This window comes from Lycorma delicatula, chromosome 7 (assembly GCF_047948215.1).
Source record: "Lycorma delicatula isolate Av1 chromosome 7, ASM4794821v1, whole genome shotgun sequence".
Taxonomy (NCBI): domain Eukaryota; kingdom Metazoa; phylum Arthropoda; class Insecta; order Hemiptera; family Fulgoridae; genus Lycorma; species Lycorma delicatula.
Window position 1 is genome coordinate 57,277,079 of NC_134461.1, and position 27,807 is coordinate 57,304,885.

The 27,807-nt window shown below is 30.8% G+C and overlaps 1 long non-coding RNA gene across 2 annotated transcripts in view; it reads right to left on the reverse strand.

The window, feature by feature from the left end:
- The window catches only part of LOC142327253 (uncharacterized), a 389,528-nt gene that overhangs the window by 86,330 nt on the left and 275,391 nt on the right, over positions 1 to 27,807 (reverse strand). The window contains exon 4 of one of the 2 annotated variants that reach the window (XR_012756950.1): positions 14,956 to 15,013. The exons of the other annotated variant lie outside the window; for it this stretch is intronic. This is a non-coding gene — a long non-coding RNA (uncharacterized LOC142327253). The remainder of the gene's footprint in view (positions 1 to 14,955; positions 15,014 to 27,807) is intronic. 2 annotated transcript variants of the gene reach the window in all.

The window sequence follows — 27,807 nt, forward strand, 5'->3', positions numbered from 1 at the left end:
TCGTTTTTGAGTTATGCGAGATACATACATACGGGCACACACACATACGTACGTGTAGACGTCATGCCGAAACTAGTCATAATGGATTTAGGGATATTCTAAACAGATATTTCCGTTGAAATCTGGAAACCGCCTTTTCAGCGATCACAATACTTCCTTTACTTCGTACAAGGAAGTAAAAATACGATCAAATAACAATTTGATCGTAATTGTTCGTAAATAGACAAAATAAAAAAACAGAGTTTTTTCCACAAGATCTTGCATGGGTAGGTTAATAAACAGACTCACCTACATAACTGAATTATCTACGTAAAACAATCAGTAATTTCATTTGACTAAATAGTTCTTTTAGTTATACCTTGAAAACTAAACCAATAAATCAAATCGACCTCCAATTTCCCGTTTCTAATAGTTGTTTTCAAATCATTTTAAATGCAACAATATGACCTCCTACAGGAGTAATTCGTTCGTTATGTTTTCAAAGATATATCTATAAATATATATTTAAAAAAATGATAAGTCACAGCCAAATCAATCTTTATAGCAATAAAATAAGTAATTATCATCAAAAAAGAATCCGGTTGAATTTGATTAACCTCAAACGGTACTTAGATTACTAAATTAAATAAAGTAAAACTATTATATAAGTAAGAAATTATTGAATTTTGTATCATATCTAATTAAAAAGTCATAGTATAAGTCCGTAACTAGAACGATAACTACAAAGATATTTTTCATTGATAATATCAATAATCTTATCTATCGAGATCGATCTAGATTATGAAGATTTCATATATCACCACGTAAGCAGGAACTGAAATATGATGAAAATGATGTCATCTAAGAGCTTTTTGAAATTTTCACTATATCGTACTAAATAATCTTTTTTTTTAACCTCCAGGACCACCGTTAGGTATTGTTTCAGAGGATGAGAGGAATGATTTTTAGCGTGTGTGAAAATGCCTTACCGGGATTCAAACCCGGGACCTCCGGATGAAAGGCCGAGACGCTACCACTCGAACCATGGAAGCCGTCGTACTAAATAATCAAACTGCTTAATCTGCACACTCCTATTTTGATAAATAATATGACTTTAACCTCTCACAAAAACGAAAAAGATAACAGGTGATAGATCCCAAACCTTTTTTTTTTTTAAAAAAAGTTAAAATAATTCAGTCCACCGGGCTTGGTCTAACAGTTAACTCGTCGTCATAAATCAGTTGTTTAACTGCTGATTTTCAAAGTCGAAGGTACTGAGGTTAATAGACGTTAGTTGGTTTTATATGGATTTGAAAACTAGGTAGCCGATACCGATGTACGTTGGTGGTTGGGGTTCAATTAACCACACGGTTCAAGAATAATGGCCTGAGTATGTACAAGACTATCACCTCATTTGCGTGTCATGTCATACATATCATCCTCATCTCAATGGACTGTGGGGAGGGGTTGCTTATTGTTTACTAGTTCAACAGATTGCAACGTACATATTAGGAAAAAAGATAATTTAGAACGTAAAAATGATAAATGAATCTTGGATTATTCGGCTAAGATTCGTATATTTTAACTATAATAATCAATATATACTATTTAATGCGTTGACCGAAGTGAATGAATAAAATATTTTACAGATAGTTAACGCATTCGATGCTGTCCATATGCAAACCCATGTCAATATTTTTAATTACTGCTCGGTCATTTTGTTTATTGTGATATGGAAACCATTTTCCTGTAATACACGATGCGGGTTAGAAAGGTTAATTATTTATGATCAATTTTATACTTAATATTTCTTATAATTCCATTCAGAATTTAGTGTTTCTAAATAGCGTTTTAGTGAATAAATTTACGGTATACGAGTTTAAAATATTCGTTATTATGTCAATTTTCATGACACATTTTCTTTAAACAACTGAAGGACAATTATTATTTTAATTGATCAAGCAAATCAAGGTCCTAATTATAACTCGACCTTTCCCCACTCCGACTCTTTATTTCTGTACTTGAGACATACACAGGCAAACATGTTTTTCGATTATAAAATTTATCACTAAGGTTCCTTGTTAGACCCAATGACGTATGTGTTAATGATTTTTCACAGAATTTTTAAAATGGTAATTACTATTTTTTATTAAAGTCTTGAAAAAGAAGTATAACGGGCAAAACGTCTTCATAACCAAGATACTTCTGCCGCAGAAGTTTCCGTTCATTCCTGACCGATGTCACCCACAATTTCCATCTTTTTTCAGAAGCTACGAATCGGATACGTCACTCTCACACAATTTATTCAATCTTTAACCATAGCTTTATCACTATTATTTCTATACAGCATTACGCAGTCTCAGTAAGTTATTAAATATTTAATTTTATATGAATTTGATAAAGTTATTTTTTTGTTGTTTTCTCCTGAAGAACCTTATTTAAATGAGTATGTAGTACGTAGTACTACAGTATGCATGAGTATGTAGTAGTACGATATCATCAAGTTTATAAACCAGTATATCAGCAGTCCATTGTCCTTCAGTTTATTTTTAAGGAAGAATCAGGTTGGGCTATTAATAAATCCATAAACTATTATAGGGGCATATAAATAATAGAGACCAATCAAATTTCACGGGAATATTATTACATGTGGTGACGTAATGTGATATTATGTGACACAACCAATACGCAGTTGAAATTATTACCATATCAATAATAAATAATCCGATTTTAGGAAAACAATATCGTAAATGATGAAGTATGAGATAATAGATACAGCCAATTCACTGTCGATTCAAAAGACCAAATATTTTGATTAGACATTTCTCACTGTCACATTATAACCTCGTAAAAAAAAAATTGATAAACAGAAACTAGTAGAATGTAGCATAATAACAATATTGTAGATATTTTTTTTCAGTAATTCAAGTCAGATTTTATACAAAATAAAAACATTTTATAGAAAATCTTTTTGAGTGTGATGACATAATGCGAGGTAACTTATATAATCCGCAGTAAATAAAAAATAAAAGTTCAAGAAAAATAATTTCTGGTGTCCCAATTTTTCTGTTATTTTTCTACTGAAATAAAAACTTAGTATTGATAACAGTAAACATCTTTATAAATTCTTCATACTCATTTTTTGTGCGATTGACCAGTAATAAAATCATTTACTCGTTATAATAAACACATTCCAAAATTATCAAAAATGATGAATGCAGCAACACGATAGCAAATAATTTTTTTCGGTTATGTTAGCGAATTACGATATGTATCTACTGATTGATTATCTAGTATCCGAGACTATTTGTAACAATTTAACAAAAATTCAATAAAGATAATGAGATAATGTAATATTAGGACCACATATTTTTTTTTTGGAGCTATCATCGACCATTGTAACAAAATACAATTAAATAGATTACACTCAATCCGCGGTCGAGACTATAGATTAAGAGTACAGTGCGTTTTATAAATGGAGTATATCCGAAACGCGTTAACATAAGAACTACATATGACGAAGCTAAGAAATGTAGGTATTTGCACTAAATACAAAAATAAAACGATCTTAGATGAAAAAAATATATATATATTAAGTATAGACTAACTCTGATTATTCATTTCTGATTAAAATTTAATGCTGAAAAAATTATATACTATAATTTTTACATACAATCATAAAATCAACCGATTTACACACAACATGACTGAATAAATCAAAAACTTCTTTTGATTTTAATAAACTATTCGGCATTTAAGTTTGGTTTGAAATTAAATAATCTACGATATGTGCGATCGATAGAGTAACCGATCAGGCATTTTTGCAGCAACAACCTATTTAAAAACGCGTTACAAATACATAAAAAATATTTATAAAAGTTAGAAATAGATAAAAAAACTACGTACAACTAATATAGGATATGAAGGAAACTTTTTTGATCGGTTTTAAAAAGTCTTAACAAACACAGTCTAGCCAATTATCATAAAGATAACAATCTGTTACAGTTATTTTCCTCATTATTCTTATAGTTAGTTATCTTTTATGCTGTTATAATCTTTTTTTTAAATATAATGCATCAAAACAGCACCGATTATATTAGTAATTTTTTAGCTAATTTAAGTCTATACAGAAGTCATTATTGATGTGTAAAACGTATTAACTCGCTGCAATTCAGATTATTAGCAAATTGGAAAAAAACTTTTATCAGTAGTAGCCTCAGTAGTAGTATGCTAGTATATCAGTAGTAGTATGCTGTATTCCTGAATTCTAAAAAGATCTTTAAAAAATAACGATGACAAGTAGGATGGATATTAGGTTACAATCAATTTTTGGTCGACACCAAGAGAATAAATCTCAAGTGCAATTTTTCACAGCTCTTACTTAAGCTCATACAAAGTGACATAAAATCGTTATTTTTAGTTAAAAATTGATAGTATATAATATGATAGTAAATATTTTAGTGTTTTTTCCCTATAAAATGAAGTAAATTATTGAATTCCCGATTTATAAAAATGGTTTATGATGGTACCATTATATCTCTGTTAAAAAAAGAATTATAACGACGTTATGTCGTAAATAGTTTAGCTGAAAAAAAAAGGCAGAGGTTGGTAAAATATTTGCAACCGACAAGGTTTAATGAAATATTATCGACTGTGTTTTCGAAGTATGAAAACAATACATTCCATCTTGCTGGTTATTGCACTCTGTTATTGCTGGTCGATCAAGGTCATTGCAATGTTATTTCAGATATTACTGATATTTAATTTATTTATTCGAATACGGATTATTTTAATAATTAAAGAAAAGTTATTAAAATTTATAACAACAATAATAAATTCCTTTTTAAGATTTTCCCTTATATTAATTTTTTTTTTTTAATTTTATAATAACATTTTATGAAAAACGAAATAAAAGTTATAGTTATGTTAATACAGTGAATCATCTATTAGTTCATTTAAAAATTTTTAATGAGTTTTATTAATCCAAATAGACAAAAATATCTCCTTTCTAGAAATAAAGAATATAATTCCTTATATATTATCTCTCTTCTTCCTGTTTAGCCTCCGGGAATTACCCCTCAGGTATTACATCAGAGGATTATATGTATGAGTGTAAATGAAGTGTAGGCTTGTATAGTCTCAGTTCGACAATTCCTGTGTGTGTGGTAATTGAAACCCACCAAAGAACACTGGTATTTGCGATCTAGTTTCAAATCCGTATAAAAAGTAACTGCCTTTACTAGGACTTGGAACACCGGAAACTCTCGACTTCCAAATCAGCTGATTTGGGAAGACGTGTTCACCACTAGACCAACCCGGTGGGTTCATTATATAGTTAGTCCCATTCGTTTCTTTTTTCTGCCATATATAAAGCACCTGATCTACAAGAGGCCCTAATCGAGGTTACTCTCTCTCTCTCTCTCTCTCTCTCTCTCTCTCTGAGAGTAATGATGTTCTTTTCAGACAGTCACATGGATGATAAGGTGTCACTAGCAGAGTAAAATATCTCAGCTTGGTAAACAAAACCAGCTGAAATAAATTTCAGCTGGTTTTGTTTAAATATATTTGTGAAATAAATTTACCAACTTGCGTCACTATGTTTGCCTCAGTTAAGAAGGCAATTTGAAAATTGCTTCATTTCTTTGTTTCTTTATAAAGCCTGCGAGGATGATATTTGCTATCTTATGAATGGCAACTTGATTTTTAAGAGTGAGTAATGTCAAATCTCCTACAACGTTTTACCTAACATAATAAAGATTTTGGTTGTGTTTTATTGAATAAAGTTAGAACTTAATCTAACACTTAAAATAACAAATATGTATTATTAAAAATGAAAAAGTTTGAGAAAATTTTTTGGTATGTTAATCCACATTATTTTCTATACTTTTCGATGTTTGGTTATTTAATCCGATGAATATGGATATGCATTACTTTTATTTAATTAAATAAATGTGAGATAGTTCAATAAAGTACAATATTCACCGAAATTTCAGTATGACCTTAATCCCCGGGAGAATTTCCATCATCCTCATTCATTCTCTGAAGTAATATCTTACGGTGGTTCCAGAGGCTAAACAGAAAAAGAGAGAGAGAGATTGAAAGAGAGGTCGACCATTCCTGAGATGTGTGGTTAATTGAGATCCAACCATCAAAGAACACCGGTATCCATGATCTTTTCTTTCTTTTTCCTGTTTAGCCTCCGGAAATTACCGTTTAGGTATTATTTCAGAGGATGAATGAGGATGATATGTAAGAGTGTAAATGAAGTGTAATTTTGTACAGTCTCAGTTCGACCATTCCTGAAACGTGAGGTTAATTGAAATCCAACCACCAAAAAACACCGGTATCCATGATCTAATATTCAAATTCGTATAAAAATAACTGACTTTACTACGGACTTGAACGCTGGAACTTTCGACTTCCAAATCAGCTGATTTGAAAAAACGCGTTCACCACTAAACCATCCTGTGGGTTGGTATCCATGATCTAATACAGATGGATATGTCTAATAACGATATGGATTATTTTAATAAGAAAAAATGAAATTTACCGAAATAAGTTCTCATTTAGATATTACTTTTATAATATTTGCAATCTTTAAAAATTGTATTTTATAAAATATTACATTGAAATCAATTTAAATTACCAGAGTATAATTTCCATTAAATTGCAAAGACTAATGTAGGATATTTTCATTAATTTAAATGTCAAAAAAAAAAAAAAAAAAAATTAAAAACCAAATTTGAAATTTTATAATTTCAAATTCCTTAAGGTTTTTTTTTAAAACAAAATTTATTTGGTTTTTATTTATTTCATTTTATTTGGTTTGTCTTTTAGAGATTTATGCGCTATGTTTATTCAGATGGATAGAAATGTAGACAATAATTTGCCCAAAGAAATGTTAAGGAATCATTTAATTTACTAATCATTCTTTACGTTTTTTCAACTCTCTACATTCTTCTTACAACGAAAGTTTATAATTGCATATATATATTAAGAGAGATATATTAAAAATAATATTACTCATGGATTTCGATGACAGTTATATCTTAATTATTATCTTTCAGATATTTCACTGCTGTTTTACTTATTCAGTTGAGAAGGATAAGTTTTCCCATTATAATCTTTGCAAATTCAGCCCTTTTTATGGCTAGCTTACCGGAAGTTTCCGTAATTTACTTTCAAGATTTAAAGGTAAAGTTATGTTGAGTTATTATAAAACCGCATTAAATATATATATATATATATATATATATATATATATTATATGTGTGTGTGTGTGCGCGCGCGCGTGTGTGTTATGTCCGTGACAAGGAGATATACCCCTTTTAATTTATGATCGTTTCATTTGGTTGGATTTATTTAAACCCTATTTCCCCTTTATTTATGAAATTATTCATTACTTAAATAAAACCAGATTTTTTTAAGGAATATTTATCTCGATTTTCAAGCAATAGAAAAGGATAAGATGTAACACTATTTTAATGTTTTCTTAGTAATATGTAAAATAAAAATTATTAAATATTTATATCTTTTTCCCAACAATTTATATGAAAAATAATCAGAAATGAATTTTATTTTTTTAATATTACATGTTTATGAAGTTATTTTTAAAATCGTCTTAGGTTTTAGGAAACTGTACCGACCGTAATTTTCTATTTCATCATTTTTTGCTTATCAAAAATAAATCCCTATTAAATCTTTTGATTAAAAATCGCTTTTTTCCTGATCATTTTATGATTAATAAACAATCAGGGTTATTTTTATAGAAATTTTAATATTTTTGATTTTGTTGAAGTAAAAGATATTACTGCATATTCAAGCAAACGAGTGTTCCCATTCCATCAGTTTACAACGTAACCTATTCTTTTTACACGACTCAAAAAAGAGTGTAAGGGTGTATGTACGTTTGTTCCACTGTAGCAGCTCAACGGCTGAACCGATATAGTTGTATGGCCCCGCGGTGGAATTCTTACGTTATTGTGAATGTCACAGACTATATACATAAAAAATCAACACGTACACAGTAAAATCAATACGTCGAACGAAATGAACAATATCATTTCCAAGGTATAGGCCAGTGATTATCAAACTTATTTCTTTTACCGCCCCCTTTGAAAATCAATTATTTTTCAGCGCCTCCCATTTTTTATACACCCCTAAAACTTAAAAACCACAATTTCATTACTTTAATTAATTTAGTTATATTAGTCGGTTCTGATGTTTAAACTTACATTCTAAACTAGAAATTTTTACCAGTGAGAGCAAATAAAACCCAACTTTATAATATGAATAATATATTTTAATCAAATTAAAGGAAACAATATAAATATGTATTCGGTTTTCATTTTTATACTAATCTAATGAGATGGATGAATTTGATGATATTTAATAAGTTTGTTGATATCAGGTTCGATTTTACTCAAAAAAAGTCGTAAGTCGCCGCGTTTGGTAACTTGCAAATGATTTCTCTTTTTAGTAAGCAGCGTTGGCACAGCGCTAAATCCACGTTCACACAAATATGACGATAGGAATGTTATCAAAAATCGTTCAACGATAGACCACAATCCAGGGTTCAACTGCGGAATTGACTTTTGTAGCCAAAATTGTCGGTAGCCATTTTTGTATTTGATTTTTATTTCCTCGTTCGTTGTCAGTTCTATAAGTTCTTCTTCCAACTGGGGTGATATTGCTATGTTGACATTTGAAAAAGGATCTAACACCCGGTCTGGTATTTCCAATTTCAAAATGTCCTGGAATCTTTCAATGAAATCACTGTGAAGATTTTCCAAATGTTGGCAGTAGATGAGCAAGTCGTCGTTGTTGCAGGATACTGATAAATTGGGAAAATTATGGAACTCACGTCTGGCGATATTCTTCTTGTGTAAGAGCAGCTTGGCTACGAAAGCAGCGACGACATTTTTTGTTTTTATTAAGTTCAAGTAATCGTCCTGAAGTTGGAGATTCATATCATTAAGCAAATCTGTCTGTCAGGTATGCGATATCATTCTTTGATGTGATGAGGTTTTCGCGCAATTCTGTGTCTTTGTTTTCCAAGAACTCTGACAGAGTCAAACAGATTGTAAAAACGAGTCAAACAATTTCCTTTTGATAGCCAACGCACTTCTGTGTGAAAGATCAATCTGTTGAAATCTTCATCATTATCAACACAAAGCTGATTAAATAATCTGTCATTTAAAGAGTTGTTTCGGATTTTATTGACTGCTCTGATGACATGTTGCAATGATTGAAATAGTCGTTCACTTAAATTTCTAGCAACTAAATTCTGTCGATGTATAACGCAATGTACAGCAAGCACATCAGGAATTTTGTTTTTTAAGTACGATATGAAGCCTTTTTGACACCCCGTCATAGCTGGAGCACCATCTGTAGCAGCTGATATAATATTCTTCAACGGAATTCCTTTTTCATCACAAAACTTTTCCATGTTTTAAATATGGTTTCTCCTTTCGTGTCTGTCTCTAAATTTCTAGCAAATAAAAGTTCTTGACATATTTTTTCATCTTTAATAAATTTCACGTAAGACAACAACAATGCTTCATTAGTCGGTAAAGTGGACTCATCCAACTGAATTGAAAATTTACTAGTCTTCAGATGATTGCACAATGACTTTTCAATGTTTTCAGCCATTTCATCAATTCGTTTTTGGACAGAACTATTGCTCAAAGGAATTTTTCGAATTATATCTGCCGCCGGTTTATGGAGCACAGTAGTTATAACTTCTTTTATCGCCGGCAAAATTAACGTTTCTCCGATGGTGTGTGGTTTACCTGTTTGAGCAATTAACAGAGAGATATTGTATGAAGCTCGAAGTCCGTCATCGTCTTGCTTAGCAGCCATCGAAAAAAGTTTCGATACACTTGGCTGAGCATTATGCTTCTTTTCCAGATCTTGAAAATAGGCTACATTTTTCTCCTTGTTATCCGGATGCATTTTATTCAAATGATCTTGAAGTCTTGAAGGCTTCATCGCTTCGTTTGAAAATGTTTTTGAACAAAGAAGGCACAAAGGCAAAGATGGGTTTGTCGAATTTTCTATGAATCCATATTTAATATATTCTCCACTCTATTGCCGTTTCTTCTTTTTTGCTTCCGACATGGCTTTGTTTTCAAAAATATGTAAATAAAGTGTTGAACTTAAATACTTGTTTAAAGATAGCGCGCGAAACCACAAATGAAAATATAAGAAAAATTACGAGCTTTTATATAGGATTTAAATACAGCAAGTAACGACAAGAATAAGACGAACACGCACAAACTCGTTTATCTCTTTCGGCGCACAATCGTACTGAGCAAGTATCGATGAACCAGCCGGTTTCTACCGGATTGCACCAATCAGAATTACCAAAATACATTGTTATTTTATTGTACTAATTTATTAGAACGAAACTATTTTTGTTGAATATCTTTCTCATTTATATAAGATAAGATTCTCATTGTAAGATAATTAAAATTTTATATTTCGACTAGTAAATAATACTACTAACAATAATAACTTATTTAACTACGGAAAATATATTAATATCATTTCGTATTATAGATAAATATGGGTAATTTTTCATAGAATTTTAGTTTATAATTTAGAACTGGTTCAAATAAAAACCGCCGCCTAAGCCAGCGTTTTTATTATTTGTAATATTTAATATTTATATTACATAGAAATAGTAAACGATGTTTACAATAAGTGAACTGTTTAGGCTTACTATACTATTTGACACTGGACGGTAATAGGTTAATTGTAAAAAAAATTTTCTAACACAACTTTTTGAACAATAATTATATACGTATTTCCATTTTATATAAAAATGATGATTCTTACATCAGTAATTTCTTATAAAATGCTAGGAAAATATTGTAATATGCACTTATGTTAAAAACAAGAAAGAAAGTAAAGAAAACTCAATTTATGTTAGTTTACGTATGTATAATATTTTAAAACTCTGCAAGGTAGTTTTTTCCTAATGTTTAAAATAATTTCTGGTGCAATGTAATTAAGGTAAAATTGCTCTAATTTTTTAACTATCATCGATCATGTTCCTTTATCCGCAGAAACTTGTTACAATTTGATTGCGTACGGTGTGCGGGCTATCCTACGAAATCTATGTTAAGTATTTTAAGTTTTTATAACATCATACAGGGTAGAAATATAAACTAATTATTCGTTATTGTATAGTAGGTGGGTTTTAATTTTAGTGAAATTTAAAATACTATATAAAGTAAATGAAATTACAAATTATACATCGCCCCCCTAACCCACATCAACGCCCCCCCCCCATGTTTTTTTGACCCCTTAACGCTTCCCTCTAGGTTTCAAACGCCCCCAAGGGGGCGTTATCGCCCATTTTGAGAAAGACTGGTATAGGCAAAGAGAAGTTTATAGTATGTGGGCACTTTTACAAAGTTAAATTTTTAACCAAATCTTATTGGTAGAAAGTCTTCACGGATCTAATGGCAACAGTCCGAAATTTAAGGGCTCCGCACTTCTTCATTACTCTAACGTGTAAATGATCTGCACTGGCCGATCATCATATATATTTTTCGCAGTCGTATTTTTTAAAATTATTAATAGATTTAAAACTTATTAAGCAGTTCATTCAAACTGTTGAAATTTAAAAAAAATATATATATTAAACCTTACGACTAGCAACATCTTTTAAATTATACTCGGAATAAATTTGGGGGAAAAAAGGTTAAAATAAACTTAAAAAAGTAATTATCCGATTATTATTTTCTAATCAAAGAATACTTTTAATAAAAAAAATTTCTTTAGAGAGTAAGGTCTCGTTGATGTTTAGCCTAACCATATCTGTAATTAAAAAAAAAAAACTTTATTACTCTGTACAAATATCCATAATTAGTTATTTTATACCTGGTAATTGATCAAATGCGTAATTAAAATTAAAAATAGTAAAAGTGAAAAGAACTTAAAAAAGGAGTTTCTATTAAATTTATTAAAATAAAGAAGAATCTATTATTACATCACAAATTAATGTATAAAAGATTAATTAATTTTGTAATGGAAAGTACGAGTACAATGGGCGATAAAAATGTAAGAAAAATTAAATTTAAAATATACCAATCATTATTAAAGTTATGTGTAGGTTGTAAATAAAAGATATACAGGGATCAAAAGATCAGTGTATAAAAATAAAAAAATCATAATTTATATGAGATATAAATAGATAGCAAAATAAAACATTTTTTCTTTTTTTTTGTAACCCACGCAAAAATGTTTATAATAAATTTCAATCTGTGATCAACTTAAACCGGTTGGACTTCTTCTTCCATGACTGATGGTTTCCACCACGATGTAGTGGGTGGATTTAGTAATTGTAATCGATGTAGCAAAACAAAATTAGAATTTATGAGTACCCTAATTTTTCAATCATTCGAGATGATTGATAAAGTAAGAAAAATATTTAGAAATATTGAATCTATTCAAAAAAGATACATCATACATACGTATACAAAAACAATCATAAATGATGGTTATGATACAAAGATGTTAAAAACCTGGAATTTTATACACTGTAAGTACCTCTGCCTGAATTTAAACCCCGGATTAGAAAAATACTCCACCGGATAAGCCTAAACTAGACTTACTCTATCACGAACATGTAGCAAAAAGCTACCACTATAACAGCTATTGCCTCCCTAGTCTTATAGATAAAGTCACGGTGGCGAACAACCAATTTACTTGGTAACTAACCAGAAAGTAACGAATTACGGGAAAAGAAAGAGACGGGTAGAAGAAAAGAAGATGAACACAAAAGAGAACCCCTCGGGATATCAGCCTAACTACCAAGAACTACACTAATAAATTGTATCTACGGTTAAACAATATACAAGATGAAAAATATGTTATTTTATATGTAATTAGACGTACGTAATTTTAAATGATTACTGTACATAATATTTAAGTTGTAGCTAATAATTAATACGTAATTATTTTTTAATAGTTAATTTTGAAAAAGAAAATTTCTTTAATCACATCAAACACTAGTATGGAGATAAAAACAAAAATAACTGGAACATGATCGAAAAATTATTAAATGATTTTAATAAAAAACATATCGAATTCAAAATTACTTTTATAAAGCGCCTTAAAAAATTATTCTCTCAAAAAATCGAGTAACACAAACACACGAACAAATTTCAGCTAAAACAACCTCTGTAATTTACCTTTTAAGGGATATAAAGAAAAAATAAAATTTTATATCCGAAAGCTTAACTTACGCTAAACTACTTTTGTTACTACAGAAGCATTTAAATATTTTAAAAATAAACAGATCTCTATTTTAAGAATAAGATTAAATATATATGATCCAGAAAGTGATCCAGAACACTGATTTCCACTTACTTCAACATTTTCCAGTATCACAAAACATTTTTCCTTTCTGGATATTAGTTCTGTAATTTAGTCGTGTAATTTGTATATATAGTAATTTTTATCTTATCTTTTAGAACTAACTTACAACTGCAATTAAATTATATAACAGACCCGTTTCGAAGCTATAACCCCAACTATTAACTGTTGACATGTCGGCACTTAACTGGCTATTAAAAACCGACTTTTAACACGACGACGCGCATCGTAAGAAAGGACAGACAGCCTATTCGTGAGATATTTATGTGTAAAACCATTATATTACAATTATTTATTTTTAATTTATTTTATCATTTACAACGAAAAAGATATGAATATGGGTGTAATAAAATAATAATTTTAACCTAACAATAGGTTATAAAACTGGAAAAACTTATTTATATAATTCAAGACACGTTGTAAAACTGATATAAAAAATACGATAATTTTTTATAATTTTTTTTTGCAAACAATAACCAGATTCGGTTTAAATTTAAAAAAATGTTGCATCTTAAATTCACTTTTCTATTACCTAAACAGAGTGTACATAAAACGATCGACTAGCTAAATATTTTCAGAATCTCAGTGTCAAAATTAACAAAAAATCTCACATGAAAAAATGTCGATTTCCCCTTTGCTTTCCTTTTGTCCGCCATTTTCTGATTATTAATGAAGACTTTATATCTCGAGATCAGAATTGAGGTATCACAGTAATATTTGGCACATACATTTATACGATTTTATTTTCTAATAAAATACAAAATCAGCGTAAACACGTTCACAGATTTCAATGGTGGTAATTTCAGTTTTTCTACCATTCTATCTCGGTAATCTCAGTTTTATTATATTTCATTTTTTAAAGTTAAGAATTTTATTGTGAAAATAATGACAAACTGAAAGTCTTGAAGATCGATTGACAAATAACAAAATTAAGACAGAAAATGTATGACGATTTTATTCCTGATTTCATATTCTCTATTAAATCAGGTACTTAATTTATTTTGTTATTGATTTACTATTCATATTATTAATACTTTTTCTTTAATTAGTTAATGTCCATTTTTTTAAGATAAAAGTAATAAAAACAAAATTACCTGAAAGAATCCAATAATTTTAGAAATAATTAAGATACTTTTAGGTTAATAACTTTTATTTTTAAGATAGGAAAGTCAATCAAAGGAGACGTCCCAAGTAACCACTATCAGAAATTACATAAATTTATTCTTCTTTTGTGAGACAGTCTTATCCGCACAAAAATTCCAGTCCACTATTTTAGGTACCCCTGTGTATAGTAAAAGTAAACAATTTCTCTGTTGATTAAATTTGTAAATAGTTTTAAAGATTTCATTTTTTACATCTAATCACCACAGAAATTGATTTTATAATTTTATATCATCTTCTATTTTCTCGCGTATTTTAAAAAATCTTGTAAAAACAAAACTAATTCAAATTTAATTTTCTACAATGGAAATATACCTTTTTTTTAATCGTTGTAAATTTGTTAATCTTTACATTGAATTTCCGAAATAGGAAGAAACAAGTAGCAGTTACGCAAGAAAAACTGAAGAAAAATAAGTTTTGATGCATTACCTGTAAATTAAGATTTCCTGCTTCTTCTGGATACTTGTGAGTTGAAACTGAAAAACACCTGAAAAAAAATTATATAAATATGTAAAAAAAAAAAAAAACACAGAATGAAAAATTAAAGAAATCGATGCTTATATTTGAGTAAAGTTTGAAAATTTCAACATAAAATATTGCGCATCTGATAAAATTCTAATGGAAAAAATACTTTAATTACGTAAAAAGTATGTGGTATTATCTGTATATAAATAAGAAATTTACTGGCTAACAGAAGTCCCGTAGACCTTTGTATGTTTATCACGTAAAACAGTGAGCGAATTAATGGGAAAGCTGGGGAGAATTCCCCCAGCAAAACAATGTTTTCCCGGTTCGAGAAAAAAGAATGTTTTTTTTCTACTCTGATCACTGAGTAAAAGCAACGCCGCGACAAATAAATGAAAAAATAAACATTACAATAAATAGAAGTTTTCCAAACATAATTTTTAAAACACAACAAAAATATTTTTTTTTTTTAATCTTTAAAAAATAGTGTTTACATTTTGTGTAACTATATTCAACAATATTTCAAATGTCAATTCCTCACCCAAAAGCACCTTCTAATTCAAATCCGTTCTACAATCTCATAATTTCTGACTGGATTTGAATGCTTCTAATTAGTCTATATTAGTTGTGGTTCAATTAAAGGATTATCTTAAGCACGTATGAGAAAAATGAATGAACTGTATTTAGCTTTTAGCAGGTTGTAAGACCTGCTAATTTTGATATCAAAATATACTTTCACGAAAAATAAAATGGAGTGGTAATAAGAATAAAAATGAAAAAGGTTGAAGCCACACTTCGATAACTAATACTTATGAATTACCGAGGATTAACAATTCTTTTTGGTACTTCCTTCTAGATGAGTAACAACGTACTGATAATATTTATTAGGTAGATATTATCCATCAGTTAAAATTCCAAAAATGTTTCTTCGAAAAATATTGTTTCAAATTTTATAAGCTTTAATTATTTCCCGTAAAAAGGAAATCCTATTTGTAATTTCAAGAACAGTTTAATAACAATTTTTTGATCTGGTTGGTTAAATTTTAATCAGTTGAAATTTTTGGTTAAAATGCACTTTCATCTGTTAAATAACAAAAATAACTTTGGCAAGGGAAATGAAGAAATGAAATCGATTTTCCATTCAAAATGAAAAAATTTCTTACAAGGAATCTTTTTCAAATTTTGTAGTTGTCGATGAAATTTTTAACTAAAAATACAAACCTAGCAAAGTATATATATTTCTCCAATCAGTGTTCTACCTACTGGCGGGTCAGGGTGTGTGTGAGTGTTACTGCTACCGGCTTGCCAGACCTGACGTAGCTGCAGATGTAGTGCAAAAGTGTATATATACCGGTAAATATGCAGTCTGGAACAGACTCAGGTGAACCGGTCTTGAGACGTTGGGTTATTTGAAATCCAACCACCAAAGAACAACGATTTCCACAGTCTAGCGATCAAATCCATATAAAAGCAACTGCCTTTACAAAGACTTGAACCTTAGAACTTTGGACTTTGCGTCATCGCAAAATCAGCTGATTCTGTGATGACGAATTATCGTCATCGAACAGTAAACTAACCCAGCGGATTAGTTTTATGTATACTGCCTTTACGAGGACAAACTTAGCAAAGTAAATTACAAACAAAAAAAAACAAATGCTTAATCAAAAGAGGTTTTAATTGTTGTGTATTACATTTTTTTTAAAAAGCGCAACTTTTGTGAGAACACAACAAGAATGTACTCGTATTTTTCGTTTACAAAAATGTATTATTTTTTTCTTTAAAAATTAACACAATTAAAAATTAATTTCATTTCATGTTTTTTAATAAGTAAAGAATAAACATTATAATTTAATATGAAATTATAATGAAAAATTATCTGTCTTCCAAGTAAAATAAAAATATTATAAAGACAACATAAATAAATACGACGCTAATATGAACGCATCATTTCTTATCTCCCTCCCCCCGGGAGCCGGACACAACTAAGCCTTACCACAGCTCGAGGGGGTGCCTTCGCCTCAAACTGCTTCGTCGAGAACTAATGTTCCCCCCAGGCAGCTGGGACTCGTTCTTTGGTGATATGCCATGCCTCTAATGAGGGGACCCCAAGGGTCCTCCCAGTGGGACTCCGGTCTTTACGCCTTGCCTCTATTGAGGAACCCCCGGAGGGATCCCTCACTGGGACTACGGTCTTACTTTAACCCCCAAAATCCGAAGCTACAAGGGAGTCCCCGCCCAATCATCGAGGGTGGGACACCTAAGCGGTCCACCCCTCCTGGACGGAGCTGTCTCAACCCTGAATTCATCCCAAGAGCGATGGCGACGGGACTCATTTCCGGGCGCTGGTCTTGCAGCCACGGCTCCCAAGAGTGCCCACGGGCATTGCAGTGCGAATACCTAGACTCCGTTGTACAGTCCTTACGAAGATGCCCCTCAGCCCCACAATTGATACATCGCCCCCTTCTGCCAGGACCGCCGCAGGTCCCCGCCCGTTGCCTGTACTCCAATATCAATAGCAAAGTTCTTCGACGGACCTCCTGGACACCCGAGAAGATACCCACCCGACTCTAATTCGGCTAACCTTCAATAATTCTGTCACCAGCAGAGAAGGGACCGCCTTCGTTGCCACTTTAGTTTCACCGTATGACGCCCTCAGGGAGAGGATATTGATAGTAACCGAATCATCGACAGTCCTGCGCATCTCACGCACCACATCCTCCTCTGAGGTAAGGACATCAACGTCCTTAATGAGTAAGTGTACCTGCTGAACGCCCCTACCTGCCGTGACCATGGTGCCTTCAACCTTGTCCAATACTTTTTGCCTTAACATGATAGCCACATTTCCTGTGTTTTGGACCCGTATGTGACGTGAAAGTCCTCTCCCTGATTTCTACGCGCTGACAAGATGTTCACCTCATCCGTCGACACAGTGTCTCCATTTGGACCATTTGGAGAAGGTCCGGGTATGATCAGTATAAAGGGACACGAAGACAAAATTTTACAACTTTACATAATGTTTCTGAAAAGCTTTAAAAAAATGGATTATTTTTTTAATAATTCAATTAAATGTAAAAATCTAAGTAAAATATTAATGAAATATTTTTTTAATTTTAAGTTACAATGGATATAAATGTTGATGTTGAAAATTTAAAATAAATCATTGCAAAAACAATAATTATTATGAAGTTGATTAATAAAATAAAAAAAAAAAATCGCTTATTAAGCAGAAAATTAAATACACACAGATCTAAAATAAAATATGCATACATCAGGTCGTTAATTATGAAAAAAAAGTATTGGAAAATGTAAGAGAAACAAGGAAAATCGATAATTAAAAAATATAAAGCTTTCAGCAAAATTAATATACAAATTAATGGAATGACATTTCTAAATTCGAATTAACTTTTCCTTTTTTATTCGAAATAACACAAATCAAACAGTTCGATTGATCTCTAAATTTATACTAAATTAAATTATTTGTGGCAATTAAAATATTTAAAAAAATTTCCTGACAAAAATACGAAGGTTCATTAGTAAAAATAGAAAGCTACACTCAAAATAATAAAATTTAATTTAAGTAAATTATTAATAAGATTATTTATTATTCATAATACAAAGCCAAGATTAAAAAATTGCAAAAGATATTATAATAAATAAAAAAATACAGTTATAAATATTTAAAAGATATGTAAACCTTACAAACAAAAAAAAAAGTTTAAGGTACTTAAGTTTTCTTTTTAATTTCCATTAAAATTACCATACTACAGAAAAAAAGTTAATATTATTTAATTAAAAAAGAGATATGCAAATGAATGCATTTGTATACAAAAAAAAAGATAAGACTCAAAATAATGAACAGGATAAAGAGAAAGAAGTCTTTCTTTAAAATCCAATTAAAAAGTGCTTAAAGTTTATAAAAGTACAAAAAAATAATCATTTGAAAATATTTGTTTAACATAAAATTAAGTTGTAATTAAGCGTAATTTATTAATTATAACTTATAAAAACGTAATTATATAAAATTATTACTATGATGTCTTTATTTAAGCAAAATTATTAAATAAAAGAATTAATTTAGATTTAAGTTTTCTATAATCAATATAATCTTATTTTAATTAAAGCAAAAGAAATATGATTAAAAAAATATTGTCATTCTAATTATTAGGGTTTTCATTATATTATTCTTAAATAATCACAAAATTTTGAATGAAACAGAGATTTGTTTTTAAAAAACCTGATAAACCATTTTGAAAATTTAATTTTTTTATCGCATTAAAAGTGATGAGAAAGGAAAACTTAAAAACGAATTCGTTTTTACCAAAGAAATTATCGGAAATCGATAAAGAAAATTTCAATTGAATATCAGTATATAATGACCAATAAGATACAACAACTGCATGATCACCAACCAATAGATGGGAGGAGTTATTAATAGCCACGCCCATTATTAGAAGCTTGTCGAAGATCAGTTACAAGAACTCCAGACAAAAGCATTATGAGTAGAGCATTAATTTTATGAGTAGAGTACATAATTTTTTTTTAGATATTCTTATCTATTCTATTCTTATACTTATTTATTCTTTAGATATTAAAAAAAAAGTGAAACTTGGTTATGATGTAACAAACATTAGTAATAAAAGACAATAATAACAGAAATTGAAACTGAAACTGAAGTATCATAATCATTTTACATTTGCACGTACCAAAATAGCATGGATCTACAAAATATATGGTTCGGTACAATATCTAATTTAGATCAATAATCACATGTAACTTTTTATACTAGTTAAGAGGTGGTATATTTCACCGGTGTGTGTGTGTGTGTGTGTGTGTGTGTGTGTGTGTGTGTGTGTGTGTGTGTGTGTGTGTGTGTGTGTGTGTGTGTGTGTGTGTGTGTGTGTGTGTGTGTGTGTGTGTGTGTGTGTGTGTGTGTGTATACTAGCTGGCCCGTCTAGCCAGAACGTGGATCCTGGGGGCTCAAATCAGCTCAGGGTAATTCCAGAGCCAACTTATGGGCTGCTCGGGGCTCCCGGGGCCTGCTAGGGCCTTGATCGATGGCTTAAAACCTTTCCTGAGATAAAACGAATATATCCTGCAAAATTTTAAGTAATCGGTCGGTTGGTTCTCGCGTGGTGCGATAACAAGCAAACAGACAATTTTAATAAATATATATGTACATTGTTACCACATATATGCTTAATTTAATATCGGCGGGCGATAACGGTAGAAATGATATGAGCGGGGCGCACAGTATACGGACGCGTTGACACAAGCATCACTCCCACCGCGCAGTTCTAATACCATAGCGGCGCTGCAGCCCCACCACTCTCAGGCACCAAGGATTTGTTTTTTTTTTTTTTATTTGCGTCCACCATGAGAGTGACCGCAATTCATCGTCGACCACCACCTGAAGAAGAAATTGGAAGAAGAAGAGTTCCCTGGCCGACTCAACGTGGGACCTCTCGGCGGATGCCAACATCCTCGCCGGAGCAACAGGCCTGGCCGGCCTGCCGAGGGAGCCGCTAGACGTAGACGCTACATTACAATAGCTTCAGGTCGCCGGGCTCAGCAGCAAGAGCCGGCCAAACGTGGGATTGCTTGGGGAGACGCTTGGGAAGGCGCGGCCGCATCGGCTGTGCCGGCGAAAGACGATCGATGCCGACCCGACACGGCGGCGCTCTGGGGGCCACCACTGCCATGCTGTAGTGGGGACCCAACTGCCGCTGAGGGAAAGCCCGGTCGGATTTAAATGGACGAGCCGCAACTCCCCGACTTCGCCGAAGACCAGCTTCCGGAAACAACAGCCTTCTCAGAGCTAACGAAAAAACGGCCCTTTTCAGAGCCACCACAAGGTTATGAATTATGTACCGTCGAAGCTATTCGGCGACAAAATGTATATATATTTATGCATGCAAAAGTTCAGCCTTCAACAATAAATACCCCGTTTGAATTTTGAAAATTCAACTTTGCAGAGATATTATAACAGAACACTCAACTGCATCTCCCAAAACAGAGCCCCACGGGCTCCTCGTTTGTTATCAGTTAACGCGTTAATGATTGGTCTAACCTCCCACGAGGTGCTCGCATACTTCACCATTCAAGTCTTACACGCAGTTCCCATGGGAAGCCCATTATTGTTAAAACAATATTTTTTAAAATTTATATATTATTATTTTGTTTAACGTAAATTTAAAATTCCAGTATTTTTCTAATATTATTCAATCGATTGATTAGAATCATTCTGTTCAAACTAGCTCACACAGTAGTAATAGACTTATAGTTCACAGTTCATTAATTCAATTCATTTAAGTTTGTGCATCAACCGGCAAATCTGTATATATAAAATTAAAAACTAAAATCCAGTAATATAATCGCACGAGGAATTCTAAAAAGAACATTTACCTTCTAGGATAGTTGTTTATTTTATCCCGGTCAGACTTGGAGTTTTCCTAGCACTGTAACATTATTACTTCATATTTCTTTGCATAAGTTTTAAGCTTATGTTATCAATTAATCAAAATGTTCGATTAAAAATTAACTCAGCAGGTGTAGCATGTAATGTTGCGGATAATTGCTAGTCGGAATTGTATGTCTGGTGTAAGTATGCGATGTGAATAAATATTATTGGAATTTATAACAAAAATCAGTTTTCACAAAAGAACGACATATTGTATTCCATGTGAGTGCCCAAGCTCCTTCTGGAACTCATGTATGAGTATTGGTATAGCCACCAGGGCTAGGGAATTTAAACTTGGCGTAATCACGGCAGTATTTTTATAAGTACAAAAATAAATTTTATGCTTTATCATTTTATTTATAAATAAATCTATCTGCGAACTGACCTAAATGTGTTGGCAAGTAGATGAAAATTATTCTTTTCTTATCTGATATTAAATATAAGAATTACAATATCAGTAATACTGTTTAGATGATGAAAGAATGCTTCTTCTCGATATCAACTGCCAGTACTTCGGAGTTGACAATTTACATCTTGGTGCTGGATACGGATAAACCAATACATTATGTAACATCTTCATAAGCGTATTTTTCTGATCTAAGCAAGCATACTAGGTGTAACTAAAAATTTTATGTTTTGTTAAAAAAACACAACAGTTTTATCGGAACGAGAAGGGTAAAATACATATACTAGAGGTAAATATTTTATAAGTGCATGAATATTAAAAAAAATATTGATTACATTTAGTAACAGACGGAATACATTTTATCGATTACCTCGGCGATAATTTGTGATTGTAGTGCAGTCAAAACTGACGAAAAATGTGATCAAGCACAGTTTTTGTTCGAATTGTTGCCGTGACGTCGAGATGCGAACAAAATAAATTTTGTCCAAAGTTAATAAAGCTAATAGGCCAAACAACCCTATCATTATTTTATATGCTTTGTATGTCTTTTACTACATACAATGAGACTTTTTTAATTTTACAGTGACAAATTCCACATATTTTATGTAATTCTATATATGCCTTAACGATTAAAATGCTTTTAAAATCATTTGCAAAACCGGATTTTTCTATTAAGACATCAATATACACATGCAAACCAGTCACGTAATTAGAACTCACTAAATGTAGATTTGTATCAAAATAATCATGTTAACGAATTAGTTTATTTTAAATAATTTTACCTTGTTTTAGAAATAATTGTTAATTTAACACTATAATTGAGAGGCATTTACCCGTTTCGTTCTTTTCGTTGTTGCTGAGTTTACTGTAATTACAATGAAACTTCGCAAATATTTTCCCGTGCTTTATTTTTCTCAATTTTGTTGCTCTATGCTTTAGTTTAGTTTGATTAACTTCATATTGCAAGCCGGAGTTGTATTTCTAATGTAAACGTTTCAGTAGCAAAAGAACCCATGATAAAAATTAAATTAAAACATGTAAAATACACCTTTTTTTCTGTTTAACCTCAGGGACCACTGTTACATATTGCTTCAGAGGATGAGATGAACGATTTGTAGCGTTTGTGAAAATTTCATGCTTGACCGGGATCTCCGAATGAAAGGCCGAGACGCTTCCACTCACGCCACGGAGGCCGGCATGTAAAATAGAACCGGAAGAGTTGAATTTACGAATAAAAAATAGATCAAATACACGAAACAATGTGAGACATAATGTGTTTTGAAAGTGGTCCGTAGGTTGTCGTCTTTGACGTGGATCGGACACACTTTGGCGAGGAAGATAGCTGTGCATTCGATTTGTGTACCATCTGAGAAAAACGGGCGATATCTATAAAAACATATAGTAACCCTGATGATCGAGTGCTCGGTTTCGAATACGTTTTGTGTTCGTCTTTGGCGACAAAAAGTAACAGTCTGTGGTGACCCAAATAGTAAACTTTTCATGTAACAGATTTTTAGTTTTAACATCTATTAGTTTTAATGTTAGAGATGTTAATGTGCAAATTAAATGAAAAAAACGTAGTAAAATGCTATTATTAAGAAAATGGTGAAGTCATGGGAAAAAATTGTATATTTACAGCTCATCTGCTAATCAATAAAGATGAGCAAATTTCAGTAAAATCACTTCAACAATTTTTTTTAAAAATACAACTTAGAACGAAGACAATTTTCCATAAATAAACAGACCAAAAATATAAGATTTCTTCTTAAGATACATAAAATTACGCTTAATTTAGATTTATTTATTATTATTTATTAATATAATACCAAGTTAGGGAATAACAGCGTAGTGACATGATGTCAATAGTATTCTGCATAGATGGCGATGCATCTGTTCGCAGTCTGGCGTGTAAGTGTAAATGTACCGATAAATGTGTAGCTTTGAACAAACTCAGACCGATCACTCCTGAGAGGTATGGTTAATTGAAACCCAACTACCAAAGAACACCGGTATTCTCAGTCTAGCTTTCAGATCCATACCAGAGAAACATTTAAAAAAAACTTCTTTTTTATAAAAAATTGAAATTATATTTTTATTGATTTTTATAAGATTTATCTGTTTACACTGATAATTAACAAAACACTTAATAAAGATTTTAAAACAAAAACAAACTACCGTAATGTTAAACTTATAACACAGTAAAATATTTTCAAGACATTTATTCTAAGTTAAAACAGTAAAATAATTTTATTAGTTCGTTGACCTAGAGTGTAAGTTTACTGCAGCAAGAATACAGTATCCATGAACTGTAAAACAACTACAATAATGAGAATATAAACTGAAACAATCTCGTTAATAATGCAGCAGTTAAAATATTAAAGGAGAAAATAAAATAATAATAATAATAAACTCTAATCACGTGATCAAAATTGTTCATAACCTTCTACCATTCATACAATGAAGAAAACTTTATTTCTATTATTATAAAATAAATTATTTATTTTTCTTAATTAACCATGAGTTTTGTTTATTTGTAACACAGTTATTCGCTGAATTAATAAATTACTGCATAAATTCAAGAAAAATCAATAGAGATGAATAATGAATGAAATGTACTGGAATGAATGAATATTTTGCAGAATTCAGATTTTTTAATGAAAAGAAATATAACTTCAAAATAACTTAGTTTTAAATTAGAACATCTACAGAACTTTATCGTATTGAAAATAAATAATTTTCTTTACTTACTTGTACCAAGTAAAAGAGGTATTGTGATCGCGAAAATTTATTTTTTCAAATTTCAACGGAAATGTCCATTTTGACCAACCCTGAATCCATTTTGACAAGTTTTGGCGTAATGTCTGTACGAACATATGCATCTCGCAAACCCAAAAACGATTAGCCGCAGGATGTTGAAATTTTCTATTTAGAACTACTGTAACATCTAGATGTGCATCTTCCCTTTTGATTGCAATCAACTGAACCAAAAGTGTCCAAAAAAAGCACAAAATAAAAAAAATGGATTTCGGACTTGTTCTTAACTGCGTAATAACAAGAGTAATAAGCACTCATTGGCAGCTTTTCGACGACCTATAAAAATTGGTGCTTATTTTTATTGGTTCCAAATTATAGCCAAATGAAATTTTAATTAATGAAATATTTGAATCTTACAAGGGTCGAATCACATCGGCTCGAATCAGAATTCATCTTCTTCTTTTAACTTTTTTTTTAGTTTAAATGTATTGATTTATTAATAATTATTAACCTATGATTGTAGAAAAACCTTTACGATAAATCATAATTCAATAATAACAATAAAAAAATATCAGAAGTTAATGAAAATAAATTTTACGTACTTTTTATTTTAAAACAAAATGTGTATATGTAATTTAATAGGCGTACAAGGATGTTATGTGGTGTCCACATCAGATCTTTTTCTGATTGAAGAATTAATTCACCGTATGAATATGAAAATTATTATGACTGATCAGTATGTAAAGCCAAGACCTCCGGATAAAAGGCTAAGATAGTAGTACCACTCCGCCACAGAGATCAGTGGATATTTTAAATCTACTTCAGCTGTTATATTTATAATAAAGAAATTGACTTTACTGAATTCAAGGTTATGAAAAAAAATTGTTTGAATCGTTAATTTAGTGCGAAATGGAACGAGGTTAACCCTCCAAAACATTTCAGTATTGAGGCCTACTATGCACCACCAAATAATAACTGAGTCTTTCCAGTTTGTAAATTTAATTGTACAAGAACCTTTTCAACCAGGTTAAAAAATTTGGCAAACTATTGTACGATTTTCCTGGCTATTAATAATACAAATTAGGAGTTGGTGGGGGATAATATATATCAGTGGTGAGGGATAGATTTAAAACCCCCTTTAATAAAGTTTAAATAAAAAATATAAAATTTTCAGCCAATTTTCTGTATTTTAGCCAAGGTCTATAACTTTAAAAAATTGTAAAAATTGCTTGATAGCTTTATATATGAAGTATAAACGTTCAAAAAGTCTTTGAAAAGTATTTAAACCCAAGGGAGAGAGAGAATAAGAATAAAAACATATTTCAATTTTAGCAGGTGGGGGTTGGTTTTTTAAATATTTTTTTTATATTATTTATATATGAATTGTAGGTAACAGATTTGCTTAGTTTTCTCTAAAATGTCAGTGAAGAAACTAAAATTTGTTTTTTTTGCGATTCCCCCGTAATGAATTTTGAAAAAAAGTAATATGATTAATGCTCCATATATAGAAAGAAATATTTGAGCCAAATATGAAGAAAATCGTTCGGTTATCTTGAGGTATAAGGCCATAAACGGTGCGAGACAAACTTACATACCTACGCACACATATAAATACGTTTTTTTGTTTAGAAGAACTATCTGGACACTAAAATGTATAGATTTACAAAAAAGCCCGATACCCCATTTTTCACATTATCACCATGCTTTTCCCTTTAATGTAAATATTCTAGCTATATCCGCCGGGAAAGTAAAAGATCAACAATCCCCTGAAAAATACGTCCAAAATATATGGAGATTCTTCTATAGAAAGTATGGAAATCAAGGATAATGTATTTGCAGTCTCTGGAAACTGATCTACTACAAATAAGGCGTGATACCGGAAGTAGATCTGTAATACATAGATGTCCTTGGAAGGTCAATATCCTGTAATGAAGAATAGAATCTTTACAAGCAATCCATATACAACCGGATTAAGAAATTAAAGAAATCTAAAAGATTTATTAATTAGAATTTTCCCTGACTTTGTGGATCATGTTTATGTCAATAATATCTTAAGAACTGTTATACCCATTAATAATTTTTCTTCTTCCAACAGCTGTTCACAAACATAATCAATGTCTATAAATAGGGGAAAAAAATTTCCTTTAGCAAGAGCTATCAGTTCTCCCACAATCGTTTATGTTTTCGTATCTTGACACCCGATAAAATGCCTGTAAGCTGTGATTTTCCCTATGCGTCTGTTTTAAATCATTCTACGTGAACAGATATCGATATAACGATGAATCGAACAGCGTTTACTCTTTAATAAACTACGAGGACAATAAACTAGTTGTACGACCACTATTTACACTATGGGCTTATAGAACTTATAACTTAGCCATACGTTACTTCTTCAGAAACGTTAACTGAAATAGAAAGGTTATTCACACAAGGTTACTGCTAGTTAACTTACCTAACAATTTATAACGTCATCTATGCAATATACGAGTATTATTATTTACCGATTAAAATAGAATAATTTCATACACATTTACTATGTTATATATATATTTACCACTGTCTATTTTTAGTTTATGTTCAAATTGGAGCTAATGAAATAGTATTTTTGTTTCTTATCCATAAAATTTTTTTTTGTATAAAAATGATTTCTTAAGAAAAACATATTTTTTGATCCAGAAATTTGAATTGGAAAAATATAGTTTACAATCTCAAATGTTTTATAAATTGTTACTCTCTATAAAAGTAATTGTAAAATTTAAATACTTTATTTTTCACAAAAATCTGATCAGATCTTTACAATAATGAATAAAAATAAAAATTAAGATTAGACGAAATTAATGAATAAATTTCCGCTGTTGAATTGGAGCATTTTTGTATAATAAAGTATTATTTCACAACAGAAAGGAATATGTTAAATTGTAGTTTCCCATTTAGATAGCGCAATAATAGAGCTATAGCCATAGAAAGTATTGTTTAGACAAATACTGTTTTCACCGGATCTTTACGTTTTGACACCTAAGGAACCCAAAATACCGGATGGAAATTTTCCGGTTGTTTCGTTTGTACGTGTGTGTTCGGTGTTAGCCTCTAGATCACCTTGTATCTCCAGAACTATTGCACCGATTTTTACCAAACTTGGACAGATTACGTTTAAATGTGAGGCACTGATGTAAATAAATGTTCACCTTAAAAGATCAAG